This window comes from Phascolarctos cinereus, unplaced genomic scaffold, assembly GCF_003287225.1.
Source record: "Phascolarctos cinereus isolate Bilbo 61053 unplaced genomic scaffold, phaCin_HiC Scaffold_726;HRSCAF=1367, whole genome shotgun sequence".
Lineage (NCBI taxonomy): Eukaryota > Metazoa > Chordata > Mammalia > Diprotodontia > Phascolarctidae > Phascolarctos > Phascolarctos cinereus.
In genome coordinates, this window is record NW_027556098.1 from 284,863,605 (window position 1) to 284,878,828 (window position 15,224).

The 15,224-nt window shown below is 40.5% G+C and overlaps 1 long non-coding RNA gene across 2 annotated transcripts in view; it reads left to right on the forward strand.

Moving 5' to 3' along the window:
* Nucleotides 1–4,409: 4,409 nt before the first annotated feature.
* The window catches only part of LOC110218121 (uncharacterized), a 211,235-nt gene continuing 200,420 nt past the window's right edge, over nt 4,410–15,224 (forward strand). For both annotated transcript variants that reach the window (XR_002327203.2, XR_002327202.2), the window contains exon 1: nt 4,410–4,851. This is a non-coding gene — a long non-coding RNA (uncharacterized LOC110218121). The remainder of the gene's footprint in view (nt 4,852–15,224) is intronic.

Below are 15,224 nucleotides of genomic sequence, written 5' to 3' on the forward strand. Positions count from 1 at the left end.
CAAACTCTGTCAGCTCCCTACTACCTCTAGGGTGAAATCATCTGTTTGGTGTCCAATGCCCTTTTCAACAAGGTTCCAGTCATCTTTTCCATCTCCATGTCCTTGGAAGATGGAGTACTCTGTGTGAGGAACAAGATTAATTGTACTGAAAAATACATGAAGGGAAGTGATGTACAAGGCTGATACATCTCTTTACTGCTATTTCTTAGAATCCCTAGTTTCCTTCAAAGCTCAGCTCAAGCACTGCCTTCTATATGAAGTTTCTGTTGATCGCTCCCAGCTGCTAGTGCTACCATAACCTTGTATTACGTGTTTATTTGGTAAATATATACATTTTGCCAATTGTAATATGAAGACATGTCTCCCTACTTAGATAGATGGGGGGAGCAGAAAAGGAGAGAGAGAGAAAGAGAGAGAGAGAGATGAATTTTTTATTAAGCACCATGTGACAGGCAAAGTAAGCTCCTTGAGGGGAGGGACTGCTAAATTTTTATCTTTGCATGGTTTGGTTCCTGACACAAAATAGACCTTCAATAAATGCTTGTTAATTGATTTAGTCATAAAGTACTGCTTTCAATTTAATTAGGAAAATACTAATTAAATATCTTCTATGTGTAATGGAGTATGAGTGGCACTGAGTTGACAAAGATGAAACCAGATGCAGCCCCTGACCTTCAGAAGCTTATAGTCTAGTACAAAAAGGACAAACAGGTAAATATAATACAAATTATAATACTATGAGTACATAGATACAATCCAAATAATATGAGATTGCATAACAAGGGGGAGAGAGAGATGCCTTGTACAGAAAAGGCACTTAACAGTATTTGTTGAATTAAATGGAATTAAATTGTAGCTAAGAGACTGGGAAAGTCTTTGTGGAGGAGGTAGCACCTTGAAGGCTTAGGGACTTGAAGGAAGAAAGATTTTCATTAGTTGGAGATGTGGGAGGAAACTATACCAGGCAAGCAGGACAGCATGCAGGGAGGCCTAGAGTTGGGAGAGGACAGGATAAGATAGTGTTACAATAATTCAGTTTAGCTAGGATATACAAAGTATGAAAGGAAGTGGTTTGTGTCCTGCAAGAAAATGTAAACTCCTGGAGGGCAGGAAATGGTTTCCTTTTTTTCCTCCATCTCTCCAGCACCTAATTCTACTACATTGCTGTACACAAAATAGCAGCTTTTGTGCTGTGCTGGAGCTGGCTCATACTGGCTCTTGAGAATTGATTGTTAAATATTCAATGTGAGCATTTACACTTCAGGAATCTGAAAACTACCAATCAGGGTTTGATTTATTGCTTTGTTGATTTCTAGACTTAAGAAAGTGATGGAGAAAATGCTAATAATGTTGGTTAAACTTAAAAAGTGTATCTAGAATACATATATATATTTTAAATGTTTGGCCAGTTGTTAAACATTTACCAGTAAACCCCTTTTAATAGGCACTTAATATGTTTGCAGAATTAAACTGTTCTCTAAATTTGTTTGTGATGGTAAGCTTCTTAAAGGTAGGAACCATGTCTTAGACATTTTTCTATTCTCCAATGTCTGAGGTGATTTTCTGAGAAAATAGTAGTAGCTTGACACATGCTCCCTGATTGGTATAGACTCTGAAGTTTCTGCTCCCCTGCCTCTGACACAGACCATTGTAGTATGCAAGGCTTACAGGGCCTCTTCTCCAGAGTAATTATTTGCTGAGCAATGAGGATCATGTGGGGGGAGGGAGAAATCCCCACAATCTATTTAATAGGAATCAGAAGCCCTGCCTGCTTCCTAGAGATAGAGTAAAACCAAATGAATTGTGAACATGTGAAGAAGAAGCTCCTTGGAAGCAAAGTGGGAAGTAGAACAGAGATAATTTTTTTTATAATCACTGTAACTACTACTAGTATTCTACTAATAACTCCCTTAGTTTGTTAGAAATGACATTCCAATAATTCCCCAGCCTGATATGATATTTTTCATGCCTGCCAACTTATCTCTTATTTCAGAGTATCAAAGGAAGAGAAAAATCAGGGGGTTGGCTCAAACTTACCTCACCAGTGTTGTTATGAGGATCTCATGAGATAAGGCACATAAAATGCTTTCTAATTATAAAGTGTTATATAAATGTAAGTCATTCTTATGATCATTTCTTTACAGGCAGAGAGAAGTGAAGATGTGAGATATTTAAAGGCAAAATTTACTTAGGTTGTGTATTTACAACCTATAAACAAAGAGCCTTTGCCAAAAATGAATACTTTGTGGGGGGTGTGTGTGTGTGTGTGTGTGTGAGAGAGAGAGAGAGAGAGAGAGAGAGAGAGAGAGAGAGAGAGAGAGAGAGAGAGAGAGAGAGAGAGAGAGAGAGAGGAGAGAGAGAGAGAGAATTATGGGTGGTCTTTAGGCAAACAAATATTAGCTGTCAAATTGGTATTATTGAAACTGATCCGACCAAATCACCCTCTCTCCCCCCACTCAAAAACGTCAATGGCTTCCTATTGCCTCTCAGATAAAATACAAACCCTTTAGCCTAACACTTAAAGCCCTGGCTCCCATCAGTCTTTGTAGTCATTGCACACGACTGCCCTTCCCTGATGTCTGTAATGTACTACCTTCTTCCAAAGCTCAGCCCTGGGGCCCCCTCTGCACAACGCTTTTCTTGACTACCCTTGTGGCCAAAGAACTGATAGGGTTCTCCACAATAACTTGAATTTACTTTGTGCACATTTTGTATTTATTCATATATGTTTATATTGCTTCCCCTATAGATGTAAGCTCCTTGAGGGCAGGGTCTGTTTCCTTTATGTCTGTACCAAGTTGTTTTGTCTGTAGTAGATGCTTAGCAAATGGTTGTAGATTTGGTTGGTTCATTCATTCTCCATCCCAGTCAAACTGGCCTTCTAATTGTTCTCCCTGCAGGATATTCTATATTCCACCCCCACTTCTGTTCCTCTGTACCAAGACATAGAGTTGTCCCTCATCCCTTGAATATACTCCTTTACCTCTGCCCCTTAGAATCAAGCACAGCTCAGGTGCTGCCTGGAACATAAAGACCTTTCATGATCCCTCCCCCAACCAGACTATTAGCGTTCTCTTAGTCTCTAAACTACTTTGTATAACTTTACATAGACTTTGTATTTATTTACTTGTGTACACGTTGAATTCTCTCCTGCCTCCCCTCATCCTGTGTAAGCAGTGATTATTTAATTTTTGTCTTTGTATTCCCATAATAGGTTTTATATAGTATGGTGAATTGAATTAAAAGAAAAAATCTGCTCCTGATAGTTTTAAAAAAAGCATTCATTTGTTCTTTTTTAATTTAATTTTTAAATTTAATATTTAATTTTTAATTACCTGAATTTAATTTTTTAATTACCCAAAAACCAAAATGCTTAACATGTACAAATTTATTTTTGAGTTCCAAATTCTTTTCTTTCCTCCCTCCTCTCTCTATTTCTTGAGAAGGCAAGCAATTTGATATAGATTATACATGTACAGTCATGCAAAAACACTCCTGAGATTTTTTTTTAAAGCCCAAGTGTTGGAGTAGGGGTTTTTCTTATCTGAATCACACAAAATCTGGTGAGGTCCTCAGAGAAAATTCATGGATCCAGTTCTTTACGTCTTAAGTAGAAATGACCTAAGGGTTCTGGAATATTCCAACCATCTTTTAGAAGGAAGAAGTAGTTTAGAGAAGTGGATGCCAAGAAAGAGAAAGATGGGCTAAGCCAAGTGAAGGCAGGGGAATGACTAGATCTCCCCATTTTTATTATGAGCCTTTGGTGTCACCAGTGAAGTGTTTCTGTTTTCTAAAGTTAAGTTACCAAGCTGGTTCCTAGCTGCTATTTTTGATAGTTTTTTTCCCATTAAAATTAAAATAAAACAGCTCCTAGAAAATCTTGCCCCTTTTATAGAACACTTATGTAATATGCAAATGTGCATCTAAATTGTTAGGTCTTTTTCCAACCAAAGCTGCACAGAACAGCAAGATGCATTTGAAAGCCTAGATAAACTTGTTTCTGGGAACATTTCTACTGCAAATGAACATTTGAACATTTTTCTTTTTAAGTTAGCCAATTGTTTGGGGAAAATGGAACTGGGTAGAAGAGAATCAAGATAGCCAACCCCTGTGACTAGTTTTGCTACAGACTTGTTGTGGGGACCATGTAAGACATTGGATCATTCCATGCTACCTCAGTTTCCTCAACGCTACTTCTGTCTCACAGAATGTGCTGTGAGGATAAAGGGGCCAGTGACTTATTCTGAATTCCTCTATAGAAGGGTCCAGAAGATTTTTCCTAGTTTTTCCCATCCTTGGGGAAGATAATTTATTGAACATTAGAATAAGCCCTAGGGCAGATAATTGGTAATTGGAGGTCAAGCAGCACAAACAAGCTTTTCCTTCCTATAAGCAGACAGGCCCCAGGATTCTACCCGCCCCTGCCTTGACCATCTGTCGGAAGCAGGCACTCTTGATCTGCTCTGCTGCCCTTCATCCAAACCTAATCACCAGTCTAAAAGCAAGGATCCTTCAGAGCAGGGGTTCTTAACCTTCTTTTGTGGCATAGACACATTTGACAGTCTGATGAAACCTATGGATCTTTTCTCAGAATAATGTTTTTAAAAGGCATAAAACACGTAGGATTACAAAGAAAACAGATTATATAGCTATGCATTTATCAAAATACACTGAAAAAAAAACGTTCGTGGACTCTAGGTTAGGGACTCAGAGTATCCCTCATCTTTGGGGCCATCATTTAATCAACACTGAAGTGAGCCCTGGAGCAGAGCTGACCTTGCTGAGGATTGGAGACCTTGCTTTGCCTATCCGGCAGGACCAGGGACTCATCATTCTCCCTGCCTTAGCTAGGTACGTGCTTTCTCCCTCTCTCCCCTTTTCCACTTCTTGCTCATGGAATGATAATTAAACCAACAGTACCCTTGCTACTGTGAGGGGTGAGATTCTGTCAATCTGCGTCATAAATTGGTTATCGTTCTGTGGTTACCATTCCCTGCTCCCTGAAAACCCTTCGGAGTCATCTTGATCTTTCACCGTATCCGCTTATCCTACTTTAACCCACCCTTCCATTATTCCCTCTGCAACCTTTCCCCCTCCTCTGAGGATAACAAATTGCCTTTGATATTAGACCAGTACCCTCCGCCTTGGAAATTTCTTTGTACGTATTTAATTTTCTACCTACGAGTTGTGTTTCCCCCATTAGATGAGGACAGAAGCGGTTTTTTTTTTCGTTTTGTCTTTGTTTATCTCCTGCACCTAGCGAAGTGTCGATCTGGTACTGTGTGTGTAGTATACATAGTATGCACTTAATAATGCCTGTTGAATCGATGAATTATGGGATAAATCTACAATTTAGATTCATTTCATAGAGACCGAGGCATTGTCACAGACCAGCTCTGGCCTCATTAGGAAAAGCAAAAACAAAATAACTAGAAAACCAGCTACAAGGGGGTGGGGGAGGAGAGGACGTCTAAGGATGGGGAAAAATAACTGCTGAAAGAAATGCTGAGAATGGGTTTGCGTTGGTTTTGCCCTCCCTCCCCCAAGGTCTTATTATCTTGTACCTGGGGGATGGGGTGGGGGTGGGGCGGGAAGAGAGTAAAACAGAGAGAACTCCATACCAAAGCATTTACTAAATTACAGTTTAAGGGATCACAAAATGAGTGTTTCTACCACACAAGCAAAAGAAATCTTCAAAAACCTATTTGGCTCAATAATCTGATTCCCCTGCAAAGCACCAAGTCTCCTGCATGATTCTCGGAAATCAGTATCCGGCGCTGTGCTTCAGAAGTTTTCCACCCAGCAACAGGATGATGTCAGTGGTAAAAGGGAACAACCAATCAGGAGGAAGAATGAATCAACCAGTGCAGGGATTCTGCTAGGCTGTTTCCTAGCAAAAGCTAGCTCGGCTTTGAAAAGCGGGGAGTTGTTCGCACTTCCTTGGCTCTTGAAGCCGAAACTCGATGGCTCCTAGCCCTGAGAAGTGCATTAGAGAACGTGCATGCATTTAAACTGATTTGCATACCGACCAGCATCCTGGTGGATGTCAGTTCTGAGCCCGGCAATGTGTTGGTTGAAAACTGAGGAAGGGCATGAATGAGAATAAAAACAGCATTTAACTGTTGCCCTCTTAGAAACACCTGAAGGCTAGAAACAAATTGTTTTCTAGCACTTCTCGGCATCTCCTTTGCATGTTAACTGTACTCAAGGATCAATACAGACTTTGAATTTGGCCCTGGTGTTTTAAGACTTTTTCAGATGAGATGTATTTTGAAACTCAATAGCTATTATTTCACTTGTGAGTCAGACACGTCATTATTTAATCGCACTAAAATAAGAACAGCGTGGATATTTTAAAATTAAAGTGCAAATAGGAAGTTGGTGATTCTGACTTGCAGTGAGGTGCAGCGCCACTGGGCAGGCTTGCTTTGGACAACTACAGGGATGAGCTCAACCTTTTCTTTCATCCATTGCCCTGATGTTTCCCTGTTAGTAGGCAGTGATGGCAATGCAGGTGGAGAGTAGGAGCCAAAGGGTTACTCTGTCCAAAGAAAGCAAGACAATTTATTACACCTCCTTCCCAGATTCCACTAAACTCATCAGCCTGCCCAGCACTCTTAGGCAATCTATAACTCAGTACTTGCTTTCTTGTGGGCGGCTAAGTACATTTTTTTAAAAGTACACTTCAAAGAAAAAAGAAAAAGAAAGACATTTCCCATCTTTCCTTCTCTTTTTTCAGTGTCTTAAGTAGTTCTCAGAAAGCACAGAGATCTGGTGAGCAGCAACAGAAAAGAAGGAACTGGAATTAAGAAGCCTGAATCCCAGCCCCAGATATATCTGACTCTCTGTCCTTGACCAATGAAATGCAAATTAGGACTACCTGGAGAAAAGCTTTCCTGAAATAATGAAAAGACTGAGTTACTGAATATATTTAAAAGGAAGGCTGAGGTATTACTTTCAAATACAGTACAACTAAGCAAAGTATTTGCAAATAGAGGTCATAAAGTCATTGAATTTTAGACCTGGTAGAAAACTTAGCTATCATCCAAGGCCAAGATCTTTGGAGATCTGCTTTAACAAATGTAGCCAATACTCTGGCTCTCAAGTCATAGCCAGGCCTGTTACATTTGCCTCTCAGGGGTCTATAGTGTCACCTTCAGGAGTTGAGGGTGTCTTTTCTGTTGTTTGCCATTGGCTGGAGCCCCCACCCTCTGAGTTCTCCCCAGTGTTTGGAATCACTGATTAGCTCCCTGGTTCCAGCATCTTTAAACTGTAGGGCCAAATTTACAAACATTTTCCCAAGTGCCAGGAGTCATGCTTTCTCCTATACCACCTTGGTCTCTGGCGGTGGGGGGGAGTAGACTCAATTTAGCTCAGTTCCCACATATCCTTGGTCCAACCAAATTCATGACCATATGCGGTATGACTTCTGGATAAAGGGTGTGGAGGTGGGGGTAGGGATGGAGTGTGGTGGTGATGGAAGCATTTATGAAAAGTCTAACAAAAATTATCTGATTTGAACCTCACAACAACCTTGTAAGGTAGGTGCCATTATTAGCCTCATCTTTCAAATAAGGAAACCAAGGCAGGCAGAAATTAAGTGACTTGCCCACAGTCACGAAGCTGGGAAGTGTCTGAGTCTGGATTTGAACTCAGATCTTCTTCCTTACTCCAGGCAGAGTGCTCTATCTATTGCACCATCTTGAGATGAAGGTAGTCCTCATTTCAGCCACTGCTGGGCTGAGGTTCTGAAGGTCTTTTCTTGTCTTGAAACCCAGACTCTGGAATGGGTGTTCCTAAATGCCTTCCAGACTTTCAAAACTCAAGGTCAGACTCTTCTTTCTTTCAACTAGAATGGAAAAGAACAAAAGCAGAAGCAAAAGTGGGAGGCCTGCCTTTCTGGACCACACGGCATCATAGAGAAGAAAGTCACATGGTCTGTTCCCTGTCAGCATGGTCCTTCATTAGATACTGTGGGCAAAGAAATCATACCTGCAGGAATGGAGTAGCCCAAAGGGACTCGTTCGAGGGACAGTTACAGAAGGAGGCCAGAAGCAGGTTTCTCCATACTAATCAAAAAGCCTCCCATTCACCAGGTGGTTACCTGACCAGCATCCAGTTACAAAATGCTCATACCTGAAAGCCCTCTGACAAGCCCCCTGAAAGCAGGCGCCTAACCTTTACATAGAGAGGTTGAATCAGCCAGGTGAGGTGATGGGGTCTGCTTCTGCACCAGACCATCCCCCATTACGCAAATATCATCCTGAAGAGAGAGGATCTGGATTCAAATGTGAGCTCTTTCAATATGTTATTTGTTTGGCGTTATAAGCCAGTCATTTAATTTCTCTGAGCCCCAGTTTCTTCATCTTTAAAATGGGGGAGGGGGCTAGAATAGATGACCTATAAACTTCCTTCTAGCTCTAAATCTATTATCCTATGAACACAATCAGAATGTAAATTATCACTTCAAAAGGTCTGTTCTTTTAAGAAAGTTAAACCAGGCCACCCACAACCTTAGTCATTTGCTTAGCAAATCCTTTATCTGTAGATAGAGCAAACAGAACTTTAGCCTAAGGGCCTCTCTGAATTAGCACCAACTCACAACCAAGAAAGTTTTACCGCATTGATCTGTCTCACCGATCTATGTGAACTGAGATTAACCCAGTGCTTTGTACTTGGTGGATGCTCAATATGTATTTGGTGAATTACCTACAGCCGCCTGCTTTGAATTGTTTAAAGGTGTTATTTAAGTGATCTATATAGAATTTGTTATCATTCTTTAGCATATTCTCTAATAATAATAACAATAATAGCTAACATTTATATAGTGCTTACTATGTGCCAGGTATTCAGCTAGATGCTTTACAATTGTTATTTCATTTTTGTCCCACAACAACCTAAGGAGGTAAGGTGCTCTTATTATTATCCCCATTTTGAGGAAACTGAGGTAAACAGAGGTTAAAGTGATTTGTCCTGGGTCACATAGCTAGTAAGTGTCTGAGGCCAGATTTAAATTTAGGATTTCTGACTCCAGCCCCAGTAACTTCAGGGTTCAGGCTGTAGTTAACTGCATGCACAGGAGAACAAGTCCCTGTTTCCTCCAATGATTCCTCCCTTTTCCCCAAACTGTTATAATTGAGAATATTCACTCAGTCCACTGTACACTTCTTAAAGGCAAGAGTTGTCTTAGTTAAACTTTGTGCCTTCCTGAATTAGATGCTTAAATTTTGTTTTTTATCTCTTTAGATTGGACTGAGTTGAATTAAGTTACATTAAATTTCCTGACTTAAGATATGTGGGAACACATAACATGCAACGAACAAATGGGAAGAAATTTTAACCTGGAAGGGAATTTAAGAGATCATCTAGATCTTTTATAGACAAAGAAATGGAACCCCAGAGAGCCCGAATGATTTCCCCAAAGTCACACAGCTAGCCATCGAGAGAGCTGGGACCAGAATTTGGGTCTCCTGATGCCCCATCTTGTACAATGCGTCACCTCTCCCAAGAAACAGGGAATTCTTATTCTGAAAGAGGTTTTATTGTTTTGAAGAGCTGTCAGGGAATAAATCAGAGATAGAGTTGTTTTCCTGGGCGAGATAGAATTAGGTATTTTGGACACTGGCATCTCACTAGTCATTAGCCAAGATGGCTATAATAATTGTGATGATGTATTATTTCCACAGATTTGATCAATCAATTAACAAGCATTTATTAAGCACCTACTACGTGCTAGGTACAGGGGTTACAAAAGTAAAAACTTTTGTGCATTTCATTTTTACTTTCAATTTTACTTTCTCAAAAGTGAAAGCAATTCCTGCCTTCATGAAGCCTACCATCTAGCCTACCTCTCTGACCAGTGCTTTTGTTATTCTTTGCTACTTCTTCTTTTCACTCTTAACTGTGGAACTCCCCCATTCCCTAAAAGACTGCGAACTCTTTGAAGGTATGGACTGTTATTTGTCTTCCCCTCCCCCCCATTTGCATCCCTTGTTGATCGTCCCTTATAGATTGTTGATACTAGTAGGTACTCAATACATTTTTTACTTAATTGAATTTAACTATGGGAAACAGATCACAAATATTCTTTACATTTTAGACTGATAAACTGATATATTGGGGAGATAAAAATCAATAGTGAAAAAGGCAGACAAATAAGCTAATATAATCTTAGGCAACATTGAGGGAATTTTACAGAATATAATAATTATGGATGATATCTTTAAAGTTTGCAAAATGCTTTACATATTATCTTATTTCATATTCACAGTGGCCCTTTGAGGCAGTTGTTATTATTATCCCCATTTTACAGATAAACAAACTGAGACATAGGAGAGATTAAGTAACTCATTGAAGAGCTGCACAGGGGGCCTGTGGTGAAATTTGATCCTGGGTCTTTCTGACTCCAATTTTTATACTATATCCAATACTTCATGATGCCTCTCTCACACAGGATTCTATAGCCGTGTTGTATACTGCTTTGCTCATACCATATTAAAGTTTTTTTGTGTGTGTTCTATTCTGGGTGCTACATTTCAGGAAGGAGATTGATGAGCTGGAGGAATGTCCAGAAGAGTGAATGGGAAATAAACCATTGAAGGAGTCTGAGAAGAAATAGTCAGATAGTTAGAAGGAGAACCAGAAGACAACAATTTTGTGGAAGCCAAGGGAGAAAAATAGCTTGGAAGATGGAGGTAGCCAACAATAGCAAATACTGCAAAAAATCTTAATAAGGATAAAGACTATGAGAAAGTCATTGGATTAAGCAGTTCAGAGGTCATTGATGACTCTTCTGAAAACCCTTTGAGTGGAGTGGGACCATTTGGAGACAGATTACTAGGGGCTGGGGAATGAAGGGGTGATGAGGAAATAGAGCCAATGAGCACAGACAGTTCCTTGGGAGAGTCTGCCTTTCTTCTGTCCCTGGCATGAGTAAAATTCTGGATCTAGTCTGATATTCTCCAAGAATCTAGATTTCTGACAACTGGAAGAGTGAAAATCTTAGCAGTGAATTTTATATATGTTAAAAAGCTTACATTGTGGGCTTTTTTTTTTCATTAGCTCAAGTCAAAGACACTTCAAATGAATAGCTATTTTAATTAGGTCAGACCTTGCACAATAGTTTTTTTTTTCAGTCTAAGCTTGCAAGGCTCAGACTATCAGACTGTTAAACCTTGTTTGGATGTTAAGACAAAAGAGTAGATATTAACATTCTAACAAAAGCCCTTGTGGTTTTTCCCTGGTCTTTGGAAAACTTTCTTTCCTCTCTTTTCTCTTTTCCTCAAAACAAAAAACAAACAAACAAAAAACCCTAAAGCAGTCAAAGAATGTAGAGTTTGGCCAAGTTTAGCTTCAGAATGTTAGAGTTACGAAGGAAAGTTTGAGATTATCAAGTCCAACTCTTTAATTTTACAGATGAGAAAACAGACCCAGAGGTTTAGTGACTTGCCCAAGGTCACACAGCCAATTAGGGACTGAGTGAGAACTAAAGGTCAGGCCTTCCTTTAACTGTGGGTCAAGTTGAATGAAGGCAGCAGCTAGGTAGTGCAGTGGATAGAGTGCTGGGCCTGGAGTCAGGAGGACCTGAATTCTAATTTGGCCTCAGACACTTACTTAGCTGTGTGACCCTGGGCAAGTCACTTAGTAGTTGATTTCTTGACAGGGCTTTGCCTAGAATTCTCTTTCTAACTCATGGGCTCTGGGTTTCACACCTCTCAGGTAAAAGAGTAGTTTTCCCCATGGACTGCAATCCATTGCATTCATTCCTCTTATTTCCCCCCTCCTCCTCAACCCCCCCCCAAAAACCTAAACCAAACAAAACCAAATAAAACAAGACACTAAGCTTTGTAAGCATATGACAAGGACCATGGATCTGGGGAATTTGGAGTAGTTGTCACCAGATTAGCAATGGGGTGTCTAGTTGGCACTGTGGAAAGAATGCTGGGCCCATAGTCAGGAAGACCTGAATTCAAGCTGTGTGACCTTGGGCAAGTCATTCACCTCTGTTTGTCTCAGTTTAACTTCACATTTAGAACCATCTTCTTCTTTTTTTTTTTCCAACTGGACCATGATTTCGTCTATGTAGGAAGTACCTAGTAAGGAACTTCTTCTGCCAAATGCTGGTGAACACCTGCTCCATAATTTGCCTGTCTTTGTCTCCCATGGAGAGGTTCAGTGGCTTGTTCAGAATCATACAGAGGGTACTGAGCAGAGGCAGGACCTGAACCCACGTCTTCCTGAAGGAGGCCCCTCTGGAGCCCCTCCTCTCTCCTCCTTTGCTGTCCTCCCCTCCCCTTCTTCCCTTTCCCCCTCCTCTTCTCCCCCTCCTTGCTCCTTTCTCCCTCCCTTCCTCCCTCCTTGGCATTGCTGAAGGGAAGCTCTTTAATGCCATTTCCCTATTTCAGTGAAGTCACAGGTCTGGTCTAAAACTCCAAAAGTCTTGCACAAAGCAGAGGTTTAATAAATGTTTATTGAACTGATTCTTACTGCAGTAACAAATGATTCTGGTAGTTTCAGGGTAGACCAAGGCTATTCCAAGTCCATGGAATTTTCCCACTGACTGGAGACTAGCTAAAGCAGGCTAATGTCTGATCAGGGCTGCTCTTACTCTGTCTCTTGCTCACTTGGGACTAGAGGGACAATCAAAAAATCTGAATACAATAAGCCACTTGGGACAGATAACTCCCAGGAGTTGTGGCTGGGTGTAAAATCACTTTCCAGTTTAGATGGTTGTCTGGATTAAGTGTGGTACTCTTGGAAATATATTTGCAGTAGCTAGGGTGCAGTGGTCTAACGTCACTGACCAGCCCATTGAGGAAAACTCACTTTGGATATTAGGTATCAAGTTCTGAGAAGGTAGGGTATCTGGGACTGGAGCTGGAGGAGGGGTTTGAACTAGGAAATAGGACTGTGGTCTATGGAAACCAGGGCAGCTAGTTGGCACAGTGAATAGAACACTGGGCTTGGAATCAAGATGACTCTTCTTTATGAGTTCAAATCCATCCTCAGATGCTTACTAGTTGTGTGACCCTGGGCAAGTCACTTAACCCTGTTTACTTTAGTTCCTCATTTATAAAATGAGATGGAGAAGGAAATGGCAAACCACTCCAGTCTCTTTGGCAAGAAAACCCCAAAATGGGGTCATGAAGAATCAGGACTGAAACAACAGAATGACTATGGGAACTGAGCTACACTATGAACCTAATCCCCTTCATCTCCCCAGAGACTATGGTGGTTCAAGGGAGAGATTATGCTTCCTACATGTTGGGGAAGGAAGTTTGTATATTTATGATTGTACCTTTCAAAATAAATATTTCTGTGTAAAACCTAAAACACACATATACATATCCCACCAGTTTAAAAGACTTTTTTTTTTTCAATTAGCAAACCTTTATTTTCTCTCCCATCTCCCTCTTCAATCCTCAATTTTAAGAAAGTAGATAAAACTCTTGTAACAAATATGCACAGTAAAACAAAATTCCCACCATTGTTGGTGTAAAAAAATGTTATTCTACATATTGAGTCCATCACCTCTCTGTCAAGAGGGGCTTGATCATTGGTACTCTGCAACCATAACATCACTTGTTATAAAGTTTTCTGTTCAGTCATTACACTAACTTTCCTATAACCTTGCCATGAAAATATCAAAGGGAAAAAAAAGTGAAGACTCTGAGGCCTGGTAGCATAGTCATGTGTCCTGGGCTTAGAGCTGCCTGCTGATCTGTCAGCCTTCTTATTCAGGATGGAAAGTCCCCCAGATGGCTAGTCAAAGGAGAATGATGCAAGTAAATATCTGATCCAACCCACTGCCTTTTATCTGTACTTTGCAAAATATGCATGAAACCTCTGGAGACCTTTTTGTTTTCCTTTTCTTTGGTGTCTGACTCATTTAGAATTTTTTTTTAAAGAAAAAAGAATGAAAGCAAATATATTTAACTTGACAATTAAAAAAAATTTTACTGTCAACTTTAAAAAAATCATATGCCCATTTCCTATTTTGTTCGGTGGGAAGAGAAAGATTAACCTTTCTGCAAGGACTAGTATATGTGTAGTGGAAAAAGGCTGCTTGTTCCCTTTGACACCTGGTCTCTAGACATATTATATGCTGTAATCTCATTTTGAAGTTTGAAAACAAAAAGATGCTTCCACTGCAGAAATTTATTTTGTTGAAGTTCATGGAGAGAATGTTCTCAGGGAACAAAATACATCTAAATGGCGTGTGAAATTTCAGGAAGAAAGGTTATGCAGAGTTGGAAGACCTGGTTTCATGTCCTGGCTCTGCCTCTTATTACCTTTGTAACTTTGGATCAGGAGCTATAATTAATGAGGGCTGTGGGGGGAGAAGGGGAACAGGGTTTTACTCTAGGGTGCCACTGTCGGGGGCGGGCATCCTTCTTTCAGTAACTGCTGTTGGTATCTCACCTAGAGGTATGTGGCACCAGGACCTCTAGGCTGCCACCTCTGGGGTTATTTCAAGATGGTGGGCCACCCCTTCTCCAGTGTGACTGGGGCCTCTTGGCTATGATTAGACTTCTCTCTGCCTTGGCAACTGTGCTGATCCTCCCACTTTCTTCTCAACTGAATCTTCTCCAGGATAATTATCTGTAGGCCTCAATCCATCATCTGAAAAAGGAAGTGGTTAGCCTGTACTTCCTTTCGCTTCTAAATCAGAGAGTCATTGATCTAGAGCTGGAAAGGGCAATAGAGACCATTAGATGAAACCCTTCCCTTTACAGATGAGGAAACTGAGGCCCAGAAGTTTAGTGACTTACCCAGAGTTGTGTGGGTAGCAAGCAGTTGAGCATGGATTTGAACTGAAGGCTCTTGGCTCCAAATCCATCAGCCTTTCCACTGATGCTATAGGAAATAGGAGAAAAGCAAATGCAAACAAAGGCCCTTTATTTTTGCTTCATCTACCAGAAAAAGCGAAGCTCCTCCCAACCCTACAGTATGAGTCTGTTAGGGGAAAATGTAGGCTCATAGCAATAAGTTGTTTAATTACCCACAATAATTACTAGTCGTCTTATAAAATCAAACTCTTAAACACTTTGGAAACTTGTTCTTTGAAAAGCTGGTACCCTACTAAAAGGCAGGGACCAGGTTTCTGGCACATTCTCTGCTGAACCCAGCATACTTTGAAGGCTTAGTAAATAATCAGAGTCACCTTAATGGAGGGATGTTGAAATGGGCAACCAGAAGGTCCAGGTGAGCAAAAGAAAAAAAAA